Consider the following 23,902-nt stretch of genomic DNA (forward strand, 5'->3'; position numbering starts at 1 on the left):
TTTTTGAGAATTCCAAGACACAGCATGAAATAGTGGTTACAAGTTCAAGCTCTGAATCATCGCAGGTCTTTATCATCTTAAACCTATGCATCTTAGCTCTTTCATCTATGAGTTGCATGACATTGAGTAAATCACTTACCCTATCAAACCTCTGTCTTCAAAACAGCATTCTTCCCAACAGCCAAAAAGTGTAAGCAACCCAAATGTTCATCAGTTGATGAATGGATAAGCAAAATACACTACATCCATATACTGGAATATTATTCAGCCATAAAAAGGAATGGGAGCACCGGTACATGCTACAGAGTGGATGAACCTTAAAAACATCATGTTAAGGGGCGCGTGGGTGGCTCAGTCGGTTAAATGTCCGACTCTTGATTTCGGCTCAGGTCAGGATCTCACAGTTTGTGAGTTCAAGCCCCGCATCTGGCTCTGCTCTGACAGTGCTATGCCTACTTGGGATTCTCCCTCTTTCCCTTTCTATCAGCCCCTCCTCCACTCACGTTCATGCTCTCTCTCTCTCTCTTTCAAAATAAATAAACTTAATGAAAAAAATATTTTTAGGAAATACAAATCAAAACCACAATGAAACACCACCTCACACTTGTCAGCTAAAATTAACAATTCAGGCAACAACAGATGTTGGTGAGGATGAAGAGAAAGAAGATCTCTTTTGCACGGCTGGTGGGAATGCAAACTGGTGCAGCCACTCTGGAATAATTATAATAATAATATATATTATATTATATATAATTATAATAATAATATATAATAATATATAATAATATATATTATATATTATATATAATAATATATAATAATAATTCCAAATAATTATAAATAGAACTACCTTACAACCCAGAAATTGCACTCCTAGATATTTATCCAAGGGATACAGGTGTGCTGTTTCGAAGGGGCACATGCACCCCCATGTTTATAGCAACACTATCAACAATAGCCAAAGTATGGAAAGAGCCCAAATGGCCATCGATGGATGAATGGATAAAGAAGATGTGGTTTATATATACAACGGAGTATCCCTCAGCAATCAAAAAGAATGAAATCTTGCCATTTGCAATTACGTGGATGGAACTGGAGGGTATTATGCTAAGCGAAATTAGAGAAAGACAAGTATCATATGACTTCACTCATATGAGGACTTTAAGACACAGAACAGATAAGCCTAAGAGAAGGGAAGCAAAAATAATATAAAAACAGGGAGGGGGACAAAACATAAGAGACTCTTAAATATGGAGAACAAACAGAGGGTTACTGGAGGAGATATGGGAGGGGGGATGGGCTAATGGGTAAGGGGCACTAAGGAATCTACTCCTGAAATCATTGTTGTACCGTATGCTAACTAACTTGGATAAAAATGTTAAAAAACTGGAAGATAAATTTTTTTTCATGTAACATTTTTAAGAACATCACGTTAAGTGAAAGAAGCCAGTTAAAAAAAGGCTTCATATGGTATGACTCCATTTATAAGCAATGTCCAGAATGGGTAAATTCATAGAGACACCAGATTAGTGGTTCCCAGGGTCTGGTGAGAGGGAAGAATGGAGAGTGACTGCTAATGTGCACAGGGTTTCTTTTGCAGGTAATGAAAACACTCTGAAATTTGATTGTGGTGATGGTTTGCTTAGCCTAGTGAACATACCAAAAGTTACTGAATCTTATACTTTAAAAGGGTGAATTTTATGGTATGTGGATTATATTGCAATTGTTGAAGGGGTACCCTGTTTCTCATCTTTTAAAATAGATTAATAATAGGTTCTCTCTCATAAGACTGTTGTTAGCAATTAAAAAAAATAATGCAAGTAATGCACATTAACACAGTGACCAGTACATAGTAAGTGCCATGTTATTATTATTATTAATGGGAACTTGATTCAACTCATCAGTCACAGTTAACATACAATGAACTATAAAAAGCGTGCAGTAGGTCTCATCTGTCCTCCACAGTTTCCCCACTGTGATCTGGTGATGGCCCCTAAGCAGTGTGGCTTAACGGCCTCACTCTGATCCAGTCTGCATCATTTTATGAGAATCCCAGGCTTATGGTGTCCCAAAGTGGGATGATGAGATTCAGAAGCTAAAAATAGAGGAAACAGATTTAAATATGAATTTCAGACAAACTAGTCATTTTTGTCTTATTATAAATATGTCCCAAATGTTTCATAGGACATACTAATACTTTAAAACTATGCAACATTTGGGATATACTTATACTAAAAAAGATATTTTTTGCTTACCCGAATTAAAATTTAGCTGGGCATCTGGCAACCTTATTGCCCATGAGGTCTACACTGGTTTGAAAGGCCTCCTCTGCCATCACAGCCCTTATTATGAAGACTTAGTAAGTGCCCATGCTCAAAGCCCACCCACAGGGTACTGCACATTTTTTAATGGATTTCTACCATGACTCCACTCCCATATGCCCTAAAAAATCATAGCCTTACTCCCAAAGTCTAGTAGCTCTTCCACCTCTGAGTTGTCTATGCCGGAGTTTTTGTTCTCAATGCAGATGTTCTTCCCCAATGCCCAAGGAATGAGCATTTCTCTGCACCACGGCAATAGATGAGGCAGATTAAATTCTTATAGTTGGAAATGTTATTCCTGGTGGGAGTGGAACAACTATATTTGCACAGATATTTTCTGGGGCATATCCACCTCCCTTTCCCAACAATAACTTAGGCCAGAACTTAATATCCAATATCCGTGGTTTATACAAAAAAATAATGTGTGAATACAAAAACATGTAAGTGGCCATGGTCAAGTATAACCTCGGTTGTTAAGTATGGCTAAAACGTCAGTTGCCAAGACCCAACCTGTAGGTCTTTAAGAATAAGACAAATGTTAACTATACAATCATATAAATCTAATGCATCTATCTGGAATTTAGCATTCAAAAGGAGCACATTACTATTCGGTTTGGTATTTCCCCATTCTTTTAGAAATTTTATTCTATCAGAAAGTTTCCCACATTTCAGCAAATGTTTCAACACAGTGTACCTCAGGGACTGGTGAGAACCTGAATTTTATTCACACCAAGTGATTGTCCCATGTCAGTCATGGACTACTCAAGTCATAAATTATACTATTGGTTTTTACCTGGAAAATAATGCCAACAAGACTGGCAAATAATTTGTGAGACATAGCGCAAAAGGAAAATGCAGGGCCCCTTGTTCAAAAATCATGAAGAATTTCAAGATGGTGAAAACAGAGCATTAAAGCAAGTACAGGCACTCTGTGCAAGCTCACAAGGTGTGCGCCTGTGAAGCTGGCCCTGACCACAGATACTGCAACACCCAAACTGAGTCAATGTTTTTACGGCACAGTTATGTGAATTTCTCTTTCTCCAAGCCAAGGATTGAAATCGTCTGATGAATTGTATTTGTCTTTTCTTGATCTCATTTGATGGTGTCACCAAATCCTGAAAAAAAAGGATTGGGACAAAAATGGGTAGCATGGGTTACCCCTGGTGTAAGGATCAGGGTGGCTGCAGGACAGGAGAAAGAGGAAGACTTTTGCTATGTGTGCTCTGGTAGCTTATGTATTTTGAAACATGTGATGTAAATGTCTTACCCAGTCAAAAATGAATAAATAAATTCAGAAAGAGTTTTGCTGGAGTCTCAGATCAAACCCAGCTGAACACACCATATGCATTTTGAACACACATAGGGTCACCATTTGGGTGTTTTCCTTTTCTATTTTTTTATGTCTTATGCCTCAATGGGGAAAGATATTTCTTAAGAGCAATCATGAAATATTCTAAGATGCCTTTAATAGAATTGGCAAGGTAGACTGAATAAGGTAAAATTGTTTCTGTGCTCCACAAAGTGCTTTATCTCCTAAAGCACGGTATATTTTCAGTTTGAGATCATTGTGAATTATGTGACAGAATACGGTTCCCACTTTCTTTTGGCAGTTCAGGGCCTAATTCAAGCTCAAAGCTAGGAAGTGTTGTGGCCCTTTGGGCCACATTTATGTGTTCTAAAGCTTTCCCTTAGATTTAAACTCTTATCTTAGGATTTATTTTTCGTGATTCCATTTTCATATATCTTTACATTTTCTTCTTTTATTCTATGATCTTTTTAAGCCACAAGAATTCTTTGTGGAATGAAGTAGATAATTCTCAGCATTTATCCCAGAAAGAAACAATGAATGTAGGAGAATTGAGTCAAAAGGTTTTGCACTGTTTTTTTGTAGCATCATCTGGCCCTATTGTGCTATAAGAATAACACACTTGACAGGAAAGCAAAGTACCAAATTAAGAGCAAAACTATGTATTCATTGGAAAATATATTCATTGGAAAATGATCTGTTGTGTAAACTTAGAAACAAGGTCCAAACCAACCTATGTGTTAATGATGAAATAAAAGGTTATTAGTGAGTCATAAACCTTCAGACTTCTTCTGGCACAACTATCAGACTTGGCCCCGATCTAGATTAGAATATCTGGGAATGTTACCAGTGTCATCTATAAATCATACCTGCACATATTGTCTATTCATATCATTATTGGTATGATATTGGTAGTTGTGAAAAAACAGGAACACACTGGGGCGCCTGGGTGGCGCAGTCGGTTAAGCGTCCGACTTCAGCCAGGTCACGATCTCGCGGTCCGGGAGTTCGAGCCCCGCGGCAGGCTCTGGGCTGATGGCTCGGAGCCTGGAGCCTGTTTCCGATTCTGTGTCTCCCTCTCTCTCTGCCCCTCCCCCGTTCATGCTCTGTCTCTCTCTGTCCCAAAAATAAATAAACGTTGGAAAAAAAAAAAATTTAAAAAAAAAAAAAAGAAAAAACAGGAACACACTAAATTACCAACCTTAAGGGAAGAGATAAATTATCCATGAAAAATACAGATTATACAGCCAGTAAAAACAGTGCTTTCAAAAAGTGTGATGGCATGATGATTACAGTTAACACTACTGTTTGATGTATTTGAAAGTTGCAGAGAATAAATCCAGCAGTTCCCATCACAAGGAAAAAAAACATTTTTTAATCTATATTAAATAGGTTTTCATTTCATGATAGGTATTAACTTGTGGTAATCATTTTGCGATATATGTAAGTCAAATCATTATGGCATACACCTTAAACTTATACAGTGCTGTATGTCAAATATATCTCAATAAAGCTGAAAAAAATACAAAGAAAGTATAAAAACGTGATAAAAATTTCTGATATAATGGTGAGTAAATAGAATAATTTTGTTAAATTGATCCAGGGAAGAGAGGTTAAGGAGAATAAAAGGTATGTGTGTTTACACACATGATCACATTGAAAGAAATTTTATTTCCCTTATTAAAATTTCCTCCATTCTTTCTCATTGCCACGTAGTATTCCATTGTGTATATAAACCACAATTTCTTTATCCATTCATCAGTTGATGGACATTTAGGCTTTTTCTACAATTTGGCTATTGTTGAGAGTGCTGCTATAAACATTGGGGTACAAGTGCCCCTATGCATCAGTACTCCTGTATCCCTTGGGTAAATTCCTAGCAGTGCTATTGCTGGGTCATAGGGTAAGTCTATTTTTAATTTTCTGAAGAATGAAATATGGCCTTTTGTAGCAACGTGGATGGAACTGGAGAGTGTGATGCTAAGTGAAATAAGCCATACAGAGAAAGACAGATACCATATGGTTTCACTCTTATGTGGATCTTGAGAAACTTAACAGAAACCCATGGGGGAGGGGAAGAAAAAAAAAAAAGAGGTTAGAGTGGGAGAGAGCCAAAGCATAAGAGACTGTTAAAAACTGAGAACAAACTGAGGGTTGATTGGGGGTGGGAGGGAGGGGAGGGTGGGTGATGGGTATTGAGGAGGGCACCTTTTGGGATGAGCACTGGGTGTTGTATGGAAACCAATTTGACAATAAATTTCATATATTGAAAAAAAAATTTCCTCCATCTTCAAATACTTTTGCAATAAACATATATTCTTTTATTAAAAAAAAAACAAGAAAAATTACTTTTCAAGGCAAATGAAGATTTTCCACAATCAAATGCAAACTGATATAGTCACTGTGGAAAAGACTATGGAGGTTCTGCAAAAAGTTAAAAATAGAACTACCGTAGGATCCAGAAATTGCATGAGTGAGTTTTTACACAAAAACACTAATTCAAAGGGATACATGCACCCCATGTTAATTGCAGCACTTTTTACAATAGCCAAATTATGCAAGCAGCCCAAATGTCCCTCAATAGATGAATAGATCAAGAAGATGTGGTATCTACATACAATGGAATATTATTCAGCCATAAAAAAGAATGAAATCTTGCCATTTGCAACAACATGGATGGAGCTAGAGAGTAAAATGCTAAGCAAAATAAGTCGGTCAGAGAAAGACAAATAAACATATGATTTCACTTATAGGTGGAATTTAAGAAATGAAACAAATGAGCACAGAAAAAAAGAGGAAGAGACAAACCAAGAAGTAGACTCTGAACGATAGAGAACAAACTGATGGTTACCAGAAGGGTGGTGGGTGGTAGGATGAGTGAAATACGTGATGGAGATTAAGGAGCACCAGGTGTCATATGGAAGTGCTGAATCACTATATTGTACACCTGAAATGAATGTAATACTACAGGTTAACTATACTGGAACTAAAATAAAAAACATAATTTAAAAAAATATCTTCTCTAACCAATCTCTTGAATTTAGCAAGTATGCCAATATATAGGAATCCTTTCTGAATTACAGCTCTGCTCAGGTCCTCCAAGGGAGAGATGGTAAGTAAACTCCTAGTGCTGAACAACAAAATGCATAAACAGAAGATGTGCCTCAGAAATCCATAGAAACAGAACATCCAAACTAATTAAGGCAACATGTACAGAATCAGTTCTTAAAATCAGCAATGAAGGAGAATAGCAGGCACATAAAACATGAGAAAATAGATCAAATTGAATATGTAATTATTGCCAGTTATGTAAGCCCATATACAGGCCTTTAAAAGACAAGAGAAATGGTAAATAAGTACATATTTTGCAAATCAAGGCCCTTGATGTTCTTTCTTGCCCCCTGGACTCCAAATGGAAGGACATTAAGATTCGTTTCCACATCTTGCATTACACAGGTAACACAGCAAGCAACCTGTCGCTTCCTATAGCACCTAGTGCATGAACAGTGCATGTGAAAGTCTGACCTGAACAGTGCATGTGAAAGTCCTAGTGCATGTGAAAGTCTGACCTGGATTCCCAGACCCTAAGAGCAAGAGCCTCAGTGATACAAAGGCAACAAATACAAGTTTGCAAACTTTCTTCATCCATTTGCTTCTGTGGAAATACATTTTTTTTACTCAAGATTTCAAACCCCTGGTCATACTGCCAAACAAATAAATCAGTAGTACTGCATACATGCTACCTACCCAGCAATGTGACGGATGCAGCTGGTAGGTTAATGCAAATATAAGGTGGGGAGAAGAATCATTGCCAAGTGTCTGCCATCTGCTGGACAGAAGGCTGGGGTGTTGAGTCTAGGCCTTGACAGCCTGTTCTAGCACCTCAGGAAAGAAATTTCTCCTGTACATGTGGTTTGAGGTGTGAGGGAGTGGCTTTCAGGGCCTTGGAAGCAACATGCAGTTTTCTCTGCGGTCCTTCCCTATTTCTCTTTTAAAAAATGCTCTCACTCTAAACACAACAGAAAATGAAGCTGCTGTGTTTGAAGGCTTGAATACAAATGGTTTCTGTCTCAGGAACAAAAAAACTTTCAGAATATTCAGTTACTAAGTTTTACTTTGAATGAGGGAATAAATAAATGAATTTATGAATGAACAAACAAATGAATGAATGCATATATGAAGAACTTTGAGAATGCGGTCTTCAGGAGTGTCAAGACATTCGTGATTAATCCAAGGGGCAGATGGCCTGGAAGAAAGTAAAAGAGGCACAGAACATATGGAAAGAAAGGCTGAAGTTTCGCACATGGTTGTGCTTCTCAGCCCCCAACTTCCCCACAACCTGTGGCCCCCAGACTGGCAAGTGTGGGACTCAAGGATTGACAGGCAAGAGGATATATTTATTACTGGGACTTGCTTGGAGCCATCCCTGATCAGAGATCAATAATAACAATATCAACCATCACCACCACAATAATAACAACAGCAATAGTAGTAGTAGCAGTAGTAGGAGTAGTAGGAGCAGGAGTAGTAGTATTAGGTAACTTTTCAAAGTGATTGCCATATGCCACACATTGACTTAAGCCCTTTGCATAAAATATCTCAACCAAGTGTCACCACAATCCAATTAAAAGGTAGTATTATCAGCTCCATGTTACAGCTCAGAACTCTGGCTTAGAGAAGGTAAATTAACTTGTCCGAAGCCACACAGCTAGTCCTATGCTACACAAATGGCAATTAATTAGGGTAGCTAAATTGTATTTAACATTTTATAAGGAGATGGATTATTCAATGTTTCCCAGCCCAGCTGCACATTAGCACTAACCTAACAGTTTCCACATTTGGACATCTACTCAGTGATTTCTTCCATGTCAAATTAAATAATTTCAGGTGACCTTGGGTCTTGATCTTGGTGCCGAGGCAGAAATACATCTTGAAGGAGAAAGCCAGGTCCTCAGGTACAAAGACACATTGGTTAAGTAACAGACTGGTGTGAAAGCCCCTTATCTGCATAGCAAGTGGCAGCCCAGCTAATACCAAAACTGCCTACGTCTCTACACATTAGAGATCTCAGAAGTGTAAAACTCAGATGTTTACTTCTTCAGATTGTCTAATACATAAATTGCAAAATGGACAAGGGAAATGCCATAAGCAATGTGAATATAAAGACTGCAACTGCAGTACAATAGAAAGTTTCTTCCAAGAAAAACAAAATAATTTATAGACTATGAAAGTTAGGGAGGAACGCCTGGGTGGCTCAGTCAGTTGAGTGTCTGACTTTGGCTCAGGTCATCTCGTGATTCGTGGGTTCGAGCCCTGCATTGGGCTCACTGCTGCCAGCACAGAGTCTGCTTCGGATCCTCTGTCCCCATCTCTCTCTGACCTTCCTCTCTCAAAAATAAATAAACATTAAAAAAAATAAAGTTGGGTAAACATCTATAGATTATCTAATATAATGGTTCTCAATACTGGTTGCACAGTAAAATCATGTGGAGACACCAATAAATAGTGTTAATAATAATGCCAGATCTTACCCCACAGTGTCTGAGTTAACTGATCAGGGGGAGTACCTGAGAATAGATATTTTTAAAACCTTTAGCCATGGTGAAGAAGCACTGATTTAACCCAGCCCCTCATTACCTATAAAAAGATTTCCCATTTAGCAGGCCACTGCCACATAACATCTCTCTAGTATCCCTTGAATTTGCAATGAACCAGGACTTTGGCTTTTTTAAAACAAATACCAAAAAAATTCCCTTAGGAAAAAAAAATGCTAGCTGTAAGACTTAAATAAAACCAAAATCAAACATAATTACAAATATATACACTAATAGCTAACCTACTGTATCACAATTGTTATCTTTCAAACACCCTCCTGAATCAGTGTACTAATTGCAATTGCTCATTAAAGGTGTTCTGTTACTTCCATTATAGAGAGTATGAGAAATGTTCCTTCCACTATAGATAGTATAAAATTTTTCAGAGAAACCAAATGGGAAGGTGACTGCCCAGATGTAGGCTAACAGAAGTTTCCACAGACTCATGTGGAATAGTATCTGGAACCCGTTCAGTAGACATCCCATGGAGTGGTGTGTGGGGCACAAACTAATGCATCTCATTATGTCTGGCACTGATTAAATCCTTAGTTAAAATGTCTTACCTAGTTCTTTCTATAAATAAAAGAAAAGTGTGGAACTTAATGTGAGGGCCAAAGAAAGCATAGGCATAATAATGATGAAATAAATTCTTTTTGAGAGTCCTTTTTCTCTCCCAAATATTTTTATACTTGCTATCTCCTTTAGTCTTCATACAACTTGAAAAATATATATTTAAAAAAAATTTCTTTAATGTTGATTTATTTTTGAGAGACAGAGACAGCGTGTGAGCTGGGGAGGGGCAGAGAGAGAGGGAGACACAGAATCCAAAGCAGGTTCCAGGCTCCAAGCTTTCAGCACAGAGCCCAATGCAGGGCTTGAACTCACAAAATGCAAGATCATGACCTGAACCAAAGTCAGATGCTTAACCGACTGAACCACCCAGGCCCCTCCAAAAAGTATAATTTTTAAATGTTTATATTTTTATTTACTTTTGAGAAAGAGAGAGGGAGGGAGAGAGAGGTGCAGAGAGAGAAAATCTAAAGCAGACCCCACACTGCTGGCACAGAGCCTGACATGGAGTTGAAATTCAAAAATCATGAAATCATGACCTGAGCTGAAATCAAGAGTCAGATGCTTAACCAACTGAGCTACCTAGGCACCCCGAAAAAATTACATATCTCAGAAATAAGGTGGAGGTAAACATCTTTCTGTCATGAAAAAAAAAGAAAAAGTCCAACTCTGAGTCACATTCCAGCAGCCCAAATCAGGGTTGAGCATTATTTCTTTCTTCCACCAGTATAAACACTGGGCAAAATATCTCCAGGGTGAGGAGTACAATTACAGAAATGACTAAGGCAAATTCTCTCTCTCATCAAGCTCCTATTTTAGTGGAGAGAGTCAGATGAGAAAAAAAAACACGCAAAATAGAACACTCTGTCTTGTGTCATTTTTTACTGTCCTCAAAGAGGATACAATTTTTCTCTACCTTAGTGAATTGTACCAAGATCTGCCCAGGTGAGCAAGACAGAAACTCAGAAATCTTCTCTAATTCTTTCTTCTCTTTTACCAGCCATATATGGTCCCTAATCAAGTCCTGCAATTTCAACTTCTAAATATTTCTCAAACACTCTTTCCATCAACACTGTCATCATCTGGGTTCAAACCACCATCAAGTCCCATACGTATGAACGGCAATCAGTTCCTAAATAGTCTCTCTGCTTCCATTCTGGACCCATCCAATGTATTCTACCCGTTGCAATCAATGGGAGTGACCTTGTAAAAATACAAACTTAATCTTAAGTTCTTTCATTGAATCATTCCAGAAACTTTATGGGCTGTATGGTAAAGCCCAAAGTTTAAGCAGGACTATAAGGCCTTTCTTGATATAGCCCCTGCCTACCTCTCCAGCTCCATCATCTACCAATGTCCCACCCTCTCCCACTGCTCTGTGGCCTTCCTTCAGATCTCTGACTATTCCTTAGTATTCATGCCTCCTGGCATTTTCACTTGTCCTTCCCTTGACCGAGAATGCTCTGCCCCCACTTCATCTTTTAATCGCAGCTCAAATATTACTGAGGCATGGAAACCTTCATCGACTTCCAGAACACAATCAGTTCCTCTCAGATGACTTCACACTTTTCCTTTGTAATACCCATCAAATGTATAACTGTATATTTATTGTGTGATTATTTTTTTTTTAATTTTTGGGACAGAGAGAGACAGAGCATGAACGGGGGAGGGGCAGAGAGAGAGGGAGACACAGAATCGGAAACAGGCTCCAGGCTCTGAGCCATCAGCCCAGAGCCTGACGCGGGGCTCCAACTCCCGGACCGCGAGATCGTGACCTGGCTGAAGTCGGACGCTTAACTGACTGCGCCACCCAGGTGCCCCTATTGTGTGATTATTTAACTTATCTCCTACTCCTACCCTGTTCCTACCGCACTGTAAGATCCATGAGGGTAAGGACTGTGTCTTATTTGCTTTCCTTTGTATCGCTATAGCCTGGTATATCGCCTGGCACATTGCAGGAGCTCAATAAATATACACTGATTGAACAGAAGGATAAATAAATTAATAAATAAATGAATACTAAAACAAAGATTGAGGGAGAGAAGGAACATTGGAAATAAGTGCTGACGGTGATGGGCACTAAAGAGGGCCCTTGTTGGGATGAACACTGGGTGTTATATGTAAGTAATGAATCAATTCTATGCCTGAAACCATTATTATACTACATGTTAACTAACTTGGATTTAACTAATTCTTTTTTTTAAAAAACGTGTAATGGAATATTAGCCCAGAAAGATGTGGTTCTCTCATGAAATTCTAGAATGCAGAATAGAAGTCAGTGCTTAATTACAAAGTGACCCACCGCCATCTTAAGAGCAGGAGGTAACATGTATGAAGTGAAACTCGGGCAGTATTCTGTGCTCACTGATGAAGAAGATGAGACAATTTAAAAGCCTATGCTAATATTACCACAGAGAATAAAGTTATTTTTAAATAATAGTGCTATCATGTATTTAAAAACTCATGAAGATACTGTGACCTTGAAGGACAGTACAGACAAAAGAGAGATTTCTGAGGTGGTAGTAACAGGGATGAGATTACTAAATAAATTGTGGATTAAAGCAACTTGATTTATAACACAGATTTCCCCAAAGGCTCAGGAATCAGCAGCACCAGCTACTTAAAAAAAAAAAAAATTAAGTTTCTTTTTGAGAGGGAGAGAGACAGAGCACGAGCTGGGGAGGGGCAGAGTGAGAATGAGACGCAATATCCGAGGCAGGCTCCAGGTTCTGAACTGTCAGCACAGAGCCCAATGCAGAGCTGGAACCCACAAGCCGGGAGATCATGACCTGAGCCGAAGTCGAAGACTCACCTGACTGAGCCACCCAGGCGCCCCAGCACCAGCTACTTTTAGAAATGGGGTTGAAAATAAAGAAGATCCTCCAAATAGCAGGCTTATTGTCTGAAAGGGGTAATACGGATCTTCACCCAGATTCCTACAGAAGTATGATACTGAAAATGAGCATATGAAGTTAATGTTTACATACTCAGTGCTGAGATTCTAAGCTCTCTTTCCTGATTCAACTCCCAGAAACAAACATATATTTTCATGACAGGACATAGATTCTTGGAGCACCTGGGTGGCTCAGTTGGTTAAGCATCCGACTTTGGTTCGGGTCATGGTCTCAAGGTTCATGAATTCGAGCCCCACATCAGGCAGCACAGAGCCTGCTTCAAATTGTCTGCCTCCCTCTCTCTCTGCCTCTCCCCTGCTCCCTCTCTCTCTGTTTCTCTCAAAAATAAACAAACATTAAAAAGAAGAGGGGCAACCCATAAATGGACCCACAAACATATGGCAAACTAATCTTCAACAAAGCAGGAAAGAATATCCAATGGAATAAAGACAGTCTCTTCAGCAAATGCTGCTGGGAAAACTGGACAGCAACATGCAGAAAAATGAACCTGGACCACTTTTTTACACCATACACAAAAATAAACTCAAAATGGATGAAAGACCTAAACGTAAGACAAGAAGCCATCAAACTCCTAGAGGAGAAAGCAGGCAAAAACCTCTCTGACCCTGGCTGCAGCAACTTCTCCACGTCTCCAGAGACAAGGGAAACAAAAGCAAAAATGAACTATTGGGACCTCATCAAAATAAAAAGTTTCTGCACAGCAAAGGAAACAATCAGCAAAACTAAAAGGCAACCGACAGAATGGGAGAAGATATTTGCAAATTACATATCTGATAAAGGGTTAGTATCCAAAACCTATATAGAACTTATTAAACTCAACACCCAAAAAACAAATAATACAGTGAAGAAATGGGCAAAAGACATGAATAGACACTTCTCCAAAGAAGACATCCAGATGGCTAACTGACACATGAAAAAATGCTCAACATCACTCATCATCAGGGAAATACAAATTAAAACCACAATGAGATACCACCTCACACCAGTCAGACAGCTAAAATTAACAACTCAGGCAACAACAGATGTTGGCAAGGATGCAGAGAAAGATCTCTTTTGCACGGCTGGTGGGAATGCAAACTGGTGCAGCCACTCTGGAAAACAGTATGGAGGTTCCTCAAAAAATTAAAAATAGAAGTACCCTATGACCCAGCAATTGCATTCCTAGATATTTATCCAAGGGATAGAGGTATGCTGTTTCAAAGGTTTATAGCAGCACTATCAACAATAGACAAAGTATGGAAAGATCCCAAATGTCCATCAATGGATGAATGGATAAAGAAGATGTGATTTATATATACAATGGAGTATTACTTGGCAATCAAAAAGAATGAAACCTTGCCATTTGCAACTACATGGATGGGACAAGAGGGTATTATGATAAGCAAGATTAGTCAGTCTGAGAAAGACAAATATCATATGACTTCACTCATGAGGAATTTAAAATAAAAAACAGATGAACATAAGAGAAGGGAAGCAAAAATAATATAAAAACAAGGAGGGGGACAAAACATAAGAGACTCTTAAATACGGAGAACAAACTGAAGGTTGCTGGAAGGGTTGTGGGTCGGGGGATGGGCTAAATGGGTAAAGGGCATTAAGGAAGACACTTGTTGGGATGAGCACTGGCTGTTATACATAGGGGATGGATCACTGGAATCTACTCCTGAAATCATTACTGCACTATATGCTAACTTGAGTGTAAATTAAAAAAATAAATTAAAAAAATACTAAATAAATAAATAAATAAATAAATAAATAAATAAATAAAAAGAGGGCGCCTGGGTGGCACAGTCAGTTAAGTGTCCAACTCTTGATCTATGCTCACGTCATGATGTCACAGTTTGTGTGTTTGAGCCCCACATCAAGCTCTTCACCCATGGTGCAGAGCCTGCTTGGGATTGTCTTTCCTTCTGTCTGCCCCTCCCCCACTTGTTCTCTCTCTGTCTCTCTGTCTCTCTCTCTCTCTTCTCTCTCCCTCCCTCCCTCAAATAAATAAACTTAAAAAAAATTTAAAAACAGAAAGAAAGAAAGAAAGAAAGAAAGAAAGAAAGAATGAGAGATTCTTTTCTAGTGCATTTGATCAGCGCAAATGGAAAGACCTAAAGGTACTGATACAGTCCTTCAGTGAAAGGGCCCAGCCAGGGGAGCCTATGGAGCATCTCACTGATGAGAATCACCAACTATCCACTGAGATTTTCTAATCAGATCTAACTCTCTACTCTTTTATGAGGATCACTAGACATATGGAAAAAGTACCTATCATGAATGATAGAACCAAAAGTTAATGAGTTAAATAGCTAATTAAGAAAAGCAACTTGGAGGAAAAGAACTTTTCAAGGAACAAGAGAAAGAAAAATAATGTTAATAAAGTCAGAGAGATAAAAGAAGATATTATATCCTTGAACCAAAAATAGAATGTTATTAAAGAGACAGGAGAACCCAAGTAAAACTCATCAAAAATCCAATAGTAGACATGAAATCTCAGAAGATGGTTTGGAAAATAAAGGTGCGGAAATCTCCCAGAGAGGAAAACCAAAAGACAACAGATGGAAAACATGAGTGGAAAGACATAGGAGAGCCAGCTCAGCAGATCGACCAGCCAAATGGCAGAGTTTCCAGCAAGAGAAACAGAAAATGGAGGGGAAGAAATCATTAAAGAAATAATTCAAGAAAATAGCTCAGGGGTAAAGAACATGATTTTATAGATTTTAAAGGCCCAATCCAAGCAGCTAACACAACATATGAAGATAGATACCACTGGGAATTTCAGAACCCTGACAGAAAAAAAGAAAATCTTACAAGGAAACAGTTCTCACAACACAAAATTTCTGGAATCTGAATGGCTTTTAATTTCTTAACATTAACCTTGGAAATCAGAAAATAATGCATTAAATATTCAGTGTGGTGGGGGGGGGGAGGAGCAGGAAGTGTTCTAGATTTCTACTACCAGACATAAATTATCAATCAAGTAAAAGGGTAGAATAAAAATAGTAATTTGAAGTAAGTTTCAAAAAAATTTATCTCCACACACCCTCTCTCTGGAAGGCATTGATCCCACCAAAATGAGATAGCGATCAAGAAGGAGGAAGAGGGGCGCCTGGGTGGCTCAGTCAGTTATGCATCCGACTTCAGCTCAGGTCACGATCTCGTGGTCCATGAGTTCGAGCCCCGCATCTGGCTCTGGGCTGATGGCTCAGAGCCTGGAGCCTGCTTCCGATTCTGTGTCTCCCTCTCTCTCTGCCCCTCCCCCGTTCATGCTCTGTCTCCCTCTGTCTCAAAAATAAATAAAACTTTAAAAAAAAAAAAAGGAGGAAGATACCAGATATAGGTAAAAGGAGGCCCTTCTCAGGAGGAAAAAGGATCACTAGGAAAAGGGAAATGTCAAGATGTTGGCTGTGCATCAGCTACAAAGGCAGGTCCAGACAACAGGCAGATCAAAATGAGCTAAAAAAGTCCAAGAGAGCATTTCATCAAGAAGATGAAATTAATAAATCACCTGATGCATACAAATAAAGAATTGAGAAGAGACTTAGAAAACTGTACAAGAGTTTTGGGTTGATTTAATGATGAGTATACACATAGGAAACACACACACAAATAAACAAAACACATAACTATCAACTCAAGAAAAATAAAAAGTCAGGAAGGAAAGTGCTTCCTGTATGCCTCAACATGCAAAGTCATAACAATGAATAATGCTTACCTAAATTATGATGTAATAAAGGAAGACATAAGAAAGGGGGTGAGTAAAGAGGTGAAAGAGAACTAAATTCTCATCTTCCAACTAGGGAGTCAATACATCATTCCTAAATTTGAAAAATTAACTTGCTAGAAAAATAAACTTGCTAGAAAAATAAACTTGCTATTTAGAAATACAGAGATACATATCCAAACAGCCAAAAAGCTGAAAGTGGTTGCCCACAGAGAAAAGGAAATAAAGCACAGGAAAGACTTCTGTTTTCTTAAGTCTTATAAAATCATCTGACTCAAACTGTGTATGCATAATTTTAATAAAAATAAAGACGGAATAAAAATACTATTTAAATTTAAAAAACCAACAGGCCAAGGATGAGGAAGGGATGCATATGAGAAAGAAAGAGAAAGAATGATAAGTGATTCCAATTTTCAGATGTAAGTACCTGAAAGGACAGGGAAGTCCAAAAAAAGAGGGGTGTGGCCTAAAGAGAATAAAATTTATGGGGCGCCTCGGTGGCTCAGTTCGTTAAGTGTCCAACTTTGTCTCAGGTCATGATTTGCGGTCGGTGAGTTCAAGCCCTGTGTCAGGTTCTCTGATGACAGCTTCGAACCTGGAATCTGCTTTGGATTCTGTGTCTCCCTCTCTCTCTGTCCCTCCCCTGCTCGCTCTCTCTCTCTCTCTCTCTCTCTCTCTAACATACATAAACATTTAAAAATTAAAAAGATAAAGAGAATAAAATTTATAATAAAAAATACAGTTTATGGCAACAAATAACTACTTAGTGACACAAAATAATGGAGAGCCACTCACTTTTTTTTAGTGTGAAATTTATTGTCAAATTGGTTTCCATAAAACACCCAGTGCTCATCCCAACAGATGCCCTCCTCAATGCCCATCACCCACTTTCCCCTCCCTCCCACCCCCATCAACCCTCAGTTTAGTCTCACTTTTTAAGAGTCTCTTATGCTTTGGCTCCCTCCCTCTCTAACTTTTTTTTCTTCCCCTCCCCCGTGGTCTTCTGTTAAGTTTCTCAGGATCCACATAAGGGTAAAAACATATGGTATCTGTCTTTCTCTGTATGACTTATTTCACTTAGCATAACACTCTCCAGTTACATCCACGTTGCTACAAAACGCCATATTTCATTCTTACTCATTGCCACGTAGTATTCCATTGTGTATATAAACCACAATTTCTTTATCCATTCATCAGTTGATGGACGTTTAGGTTCTTTCAATATTTGGCTATTGTTGAAAGTGCTGCTATAAACATTGGGGTACAAGTGCCCCTATGCATCAGCACTCCTGTATCCCTTGGGTAAATTCCTAGCAGTGCTATTGCTGGGTCATAGGGTAGATCTATTTTTAATTTTTTGAGGAACCTCCACACTGTTTTCCAGAGTGGTTGTACCAGTTTGCATTCCCACCAACAGTGCAAGAGAGTTCCTGTTTCTCCACATCCTCTCCAGCATCTATAATCTCCTTAGAACTTACAGGACTTTAAAGCTGCAAGGGCCCTTAAATATCATCTTGCTTCTGTTTCTTAAGTCATTTCTTGAATCTCTTTTGCAAGGGCTATGCATGGATGCTCTGTGTAAACACCGAGCCGACTGACTATTCACCATATCCTCAGGCACTCCATTTCTACCTCAGACTGCTCTAATTGCTGAATGGGACTTTCTTTAATAAAGACAAATCTGCATTTGTCCCAGTTCAACCTGGGTTCTTTCCTCTCTATTGCTGCTTAAACATACTACGAGCCTGCCTCAGTATCCTAGCACCTTCCCTAACTACCCAAAAGCTTTCCTATTTCTTCTCTGGACTAAAATATTTATTTTGCTCTTAATTGAATCAGAGGTCCTAAATTTTTCTTCTAGCAACATATCTAAATACTTAAATATAAATAAAAGTGAATTTATAAAGAATGATGTCCATTTATTCTTGGCTAGTGACAAGGACTTGAACAAATGACTTCCAAAGACTCCTTCCATTCCTCTGAGACAAACATAGCGAGTGCTTCCGGGACAGGACTGCTACAAGACTCATTGGCTGAAACAGGCAGAGGGAGACAAAAGAAGAGAAAAGCAGGGCGCTGCCTCCTACCCCTTCCCATCCACAGGCCCTTCTGAAGTCAGCAGTTGTCATGAGGTGAGACTCTCAATCGGTTGTTTCTAAGAGCTGAAGTTCAAATTAAAGCCAAGTACACCAGCGCTGTTTCCAGAATAATTTGAATCTTCAAGCTGTGCTAAGTGCCTTTTTGCTTCTACACTTGAAAATTACTACATTTTTCAGTTTGTTTCTATTTGAAAGAAAATGGTTTAGGTGATTATAGAGGAGTAGCTTGTCGATTCTGCACAAATTCCACTCGTGATTTTTATGCTAAAATTCCAAAAGTCTCTTTAATAGATAATTTATGTTCCTCTAAGATAGTTTTATTTTAGAATAATAAAAATCCTTAAACTTCCCAGAGGCAAAAGAAAAAAAAAAAAGATACTCAATGTGAGATCTAAGAGCTAAGCTCTTCCCAGAGGCCTATCCATCTTACATGATCAAGAGATATTCTCCAGTAGTTCTCTGTAGGCGACTGGAAAGTGCAGCCAAGCAATGAGACACAAACCTTCTTCCTGGACTTGAGCCGCACCAGTGTCAAAAGCAAAAGACAAGAGTTCCTTGTGATCCCTCGTTTGAAAAATTCTAATTCTGGATATCCATTCTCCTGAACTTAATTTTCATTTGTCCATTTGGCAACCATTGATGCGGCATCTACTATGTGACCAGGACTGTTCTGGGTGCAGGGGATGTAGCAGCGAACAAGACAGAAAAGATCCCTGGAACTCACATGCAAGGGGTAGGAAGACAGCTAATGAGATTTGTATTTATCTTGTTGGACTATAAAGAAAATCAAACAGGTTGATGTTCTAGAGAGTGACTGTTAGGAGCTGATTACAGGGAGTGATCAGACAAGCCTTTTCAGTGGAGATATTAGAAGTGGACACCAAGAAGCAAGAAAAAGCTAGGGAAAGAATATTCCCGGCAGAGGAAAGAACAAGAGCAAAGGCCTAAGTGGGCTCTTCCTGAGCATTATTGCTCCACAAGAATGTTCTCAGGAGAACTATAATGTCTTTAGGGATGGTGGTCACCTTGCTGTATTTGAGCACTCAACTGAGCGCTCAAAGACTGAGGTGCTTTTTCCTCCAGCCACTGCACTGTCACAGCTGATGGCTCTTTGCCGACTCCCACTCCGGGAATTGCCCTCAGCCAACAATCTCTCCCCTCCATGGAGACAGTCTTCATCCAATGACTGGCCACAGACATGTAAAGATCTAGCCCCTTGCTTCTAGGGCACCTGGGTGGCTCAGATGGTTAAGCGTCCAACTTCAGCTCAGGTCATGATCTCAAGGTTTGTGAGTTCGAGTCCTGTGTTGGTCTCTGTGCTGACAGCTCAGAGCCTGAAGCCTGCTTCAGATTCTGTGTCTCCTTCTCTCTCTACCCCTCATGCTCTGTCTCTCTCTCTCACTCATGTTCTCTCTGTCTCAAAAATAATCATTAAAAAAAAAAAAAAAAAGATCTAGCCCCTTGCTTCTGAAGGCCATCCAGCTCCTGAGAGCCTCATGGCCTGGTTCTGTGTCACTGTATCACAGCTCAGCTCCCCTTCTGTCCAGTCCTGCCTCCTTCACTCCCCTACAGGCCTCGATGCTGATGGCATATCCCACTATCCCTTCACTAGGCACATCTTCATCTCAGCTGCTCATTCCCTGTGGAATCCTGCTGGAGATCTAATGGATCATTCCAGGCACATATAACTATTAAAATATAACAGTAGCACCACCAAATTTAGGAACCATAGGAGTGCCAGTGCTTGCTTCATCCCTGTTTAGGCGTAAAGATAACTGGATAAGAGGTCCTAACTGGTTTCCATGACACTCTGAAATCTGTCCCCACACTGCTGACTACTTACAAATCTGATCATGGTGATGCCTTGCTGAAGGCTTTTAGTGGCTCTCAGTGGCTTTCAGGATAACATATTGGTCCACAAGTCTCTTCATGACCTGCCTTCCCATCTAGACCTGTGGCATTTTGACTATGCTGTTTCACATCCTCTTGCCTGTCTTGGAACCTGCAATCTCCTCCACTTAGGAAATCATTTTTTTTTAATTCTTTAAAGCCCACCTTCTTTTAAAGCTGTTCTCAGCCCCCATTAACAGTTTCTAATACCCTCCTTCTAACTCTGTTGTGTATTGTGTGCTTTTTTATGGTCATACCCTCCACTGCAAGCATCTGCCCATTTCTACCACCCAAGTGCATGCCTCCACTTCCTGTAGAAATATATTTATAGACTTTCTCCTATTCAGTACTGACCCCTCTCCCAACATCTAGCACAGTGCCAGTCACTGTGTAGGCACTCACAAAGGCTATCTCATCCTGATTTAGTCAGATTCAAGACTTGGAAAAAAGGCATAGCCACAAAACACATCTGCAAAATAGATGCCTTGTTAGCAACCATATTGCAGTTACGAAATCCATCTTTCACTGGGCCCGGAGAGAGAAGGGGCAGGTACAAAGAATAGCAGAAACTTACGTATGACATTGTTTGTATTACATAGTGTCACTGCCATGCCCATCCCTCCATGTCTCAGGCAGCTAACAGCATAAGAAACCTCACAGACCACATTTCTATACATTTCCATATTCATCCACTTCAGTTAAACTCTCTAACTTAGCAGTTCCTAGTATGTGAAGACTTTATCATGAGTATTTATTCATTCTTCCAGTCTACAGAGAAAAGATAGTGGGTGTACCAGAACAACAGTCTAAATGCGTCTTTGTTTTGCATGTTCACAAGTGTAAACATTGCCAAAACAGTACATGAATTGGGGGGAAAAATCTAGAATTTTCTTGGTTTGTTAATTAATAAAGAGCAGGCTCTCCTTTCAGAAACTTTGCTGGTAGAAGCACTGCATTCAAATATTGACCTAAACAAACAAACAAACAAACTATTGATAATGGTAATGATAAGCTCAACAGAAATACAATCTTCCCCTAATGACAATTCCAATGTGCAAGAGGCAGGGCTGTGGCAAAAGTCAGTGGCTTTCAGAATAGAACACTTGTGTTTCTTCAGTTCTATTTCTTCCCCTGAGCAGCATGGGATCTTGAATCAGACATTTCACTCTCCTGGCTTGACTTATCTATAAAATGGAGATTATTCCTGGGGTACCTTGGGTGGCTCAGTCAGTTAAGCATCTGATTTCAGCTCAGGTCATGACATCATGGTTCGTGAGTTGGAGCCCTGTGTTGGGCTCTGTGCTGACAGCTCAGAACCTGGGAGCCTGCTTCTGTTTCTGTGTCTCCCTCTGTTTCTCCCCCTACCCCACTCACGCTCTGTCTCTGTCTCTCAAAAATGAATAAACATTAAAAAAGATTTTTTAATAAAAAAATAAAATGGAGAGTATTCCTAACTCACACTCTCCTGTGAGAATTAAATAAATAGGTCATATATAAGAAAGTGCCTAGTGGCGCCTGGCTGGCTCAGTTGGTGAAGCATGTGACTCTTGATCTCGGGGTTGTGAGTTTGAGCCCCATGTTGGGTGTAGAGGGTATTTAAAATAAAACAAAATTTTTTGAAAAAAAAAGAAAAGAAAAGAAAAAAGTGCCTAGGCTAGACTCTGACCTCATTAAAGCCACAAGAACTATTCATTCAAAGCAACAAAATATGTTTTCACTGAAAGCATCTCCCTTATGCTCTAAAACCAAAGCATAGCAGATCAATAGAAACAGATTCTTACGGATTAATATCATCACTCTACCCTAAGTTTAAGATATGCTGATTTTGAATTTCTCATTTCAATCTTATTTCTATATGATCAGAAAATCAGTTTATTTAAGAAACTATATCAAACTACCAACCATATATACTAGCCTTTAATACATTTGATTTCTTTTTCCTAAATAAGCAGTCTGAAGAATGATAGTTAAAAAGGAAATCAAACCCACTGGAAGGTTAGTAGCTTTATATACTTTTATATCCCAGAAAACACCTAGGCAGATTAAAACCTTTCTTCATTTCTTAAAAAACACATTTCAATCTGACCACCTGCATGCTGAATTGTGCAAAAATGGAATTTAAAAGAATTAGGATAGGAAATCTCTCCAATCAACAATATTACAAAAACCAATACCACCAAAAAATTTCACCTCTCCAGCATAGTATGAAAATCACTCAGATCTGATGGGTGTAGAATGTTGAGCTTGCTGGGGTTTTTTTGGGGTTTTTTTTTTGTTTTTTTTTTAAATCATGTTACCCAGCTGTAAGGCTGGTAATACTACAAGATACAATGCTTGATGTGAGAAGAAAATAATCTACTGCCTTTTGTCTTTTGATATGCAAAATGATAAATCTTGTCCAGTGGACTAGAGGCTAGAGCAAATTTTTATTTTTTAAAAAAAGCTATTAATTGGTCTTTGGTGTAGCCCTGCTTGATGCAAATTATACTACTTGTCAAGACTTTTGTTTAGTCACAAATAAAAGGCTTAGTGGATAAAGGTTTGGCCTTTCGCTACAGGTTTTCTGCCAAACTGTGACCTGAAATGAATGAATTGGTATTGAGTGGGGCCTCCTGACTCTGTAATTTAATGCTGACAGTAATTAGCTAAGAAGGAGGTGTTATAATGAAAGCCCAGGGCATGGTGTTTATGTGATTTTACACAGCTGCATTAGATGGTACCTCCTTTTTCAGTCTTTCATTTACTACCTCTGAAAAGGGAGAAGGTGCAAGTCGTAAAAGATACTGGCTGCTTGACTCTCTGATAAATCTCCGGACAGTGAAGACCTTGGGTTTAAATTAGCTGTCAGGGTTCAGCCATCTCACTCACCGGCTCACTACGAAGTTAGCAACATTGCAAAGACATAATAAATGGATTCATACGTCTTGATTAATGCCTTCCTTTGTAAACAGACTTTCAGCATGGAGCTGTGCCATAGCAGATGCCCTATTCTAAAGGTTAATCTTTACATCAGTGGCATATTCAAGACATCTTGCATTTTCAATTCTTCCCTCCTCTTCCTGAATTTCAAATTCTCTTGGAATAAATGAGAAAGAGGAGGCCTAATAGCAGAATCAGAATCTATTGTTAGAAACGTCCTGTGTAAATAAAGGATCATTCTGGCACATCTGATTATTTCATAGAACAAAGGATATCTTCTGCATGATCCCACATTGAAGTCTTTCCTTCTTGGCCCTTAAAAAATTACTTTAACACACCTAAGCGACCCCTCTGTGCCTCTAGCTTGGGATAATGTACTTGATGGAATGGTGCTCTTGTATAAAGTAGTCTGATGTCAGATGCCAGCAAGTCTCTGACTGTATACCAAAACACTGAGGGCCTGTCCTTTTCCACATGCTGCTAATCTTGGTCTGCCTGAATGGTGCTATGCTACTCCAGGGAAAAAATGGGGAGCAATCAGGATGCAAAAAGATAGAGCCCAAAAAAGTTTGCTAG

This window comes from Prionailurus viverrinus, chromosome A3, assembly GCF_022837055.1.
Source record: "Prionailurus viverrinus isolate Anna chromosome A3, UM_Priviv_1.0, whole genome shotgun sequence".
NCBI classification, from domain to species: domain Eukaryota; kingdom Metazoa; phylum Chordata; class Mammalia; order Carnivora; family Felidae; genus Prionailurus; species Prionailurus viverrinus.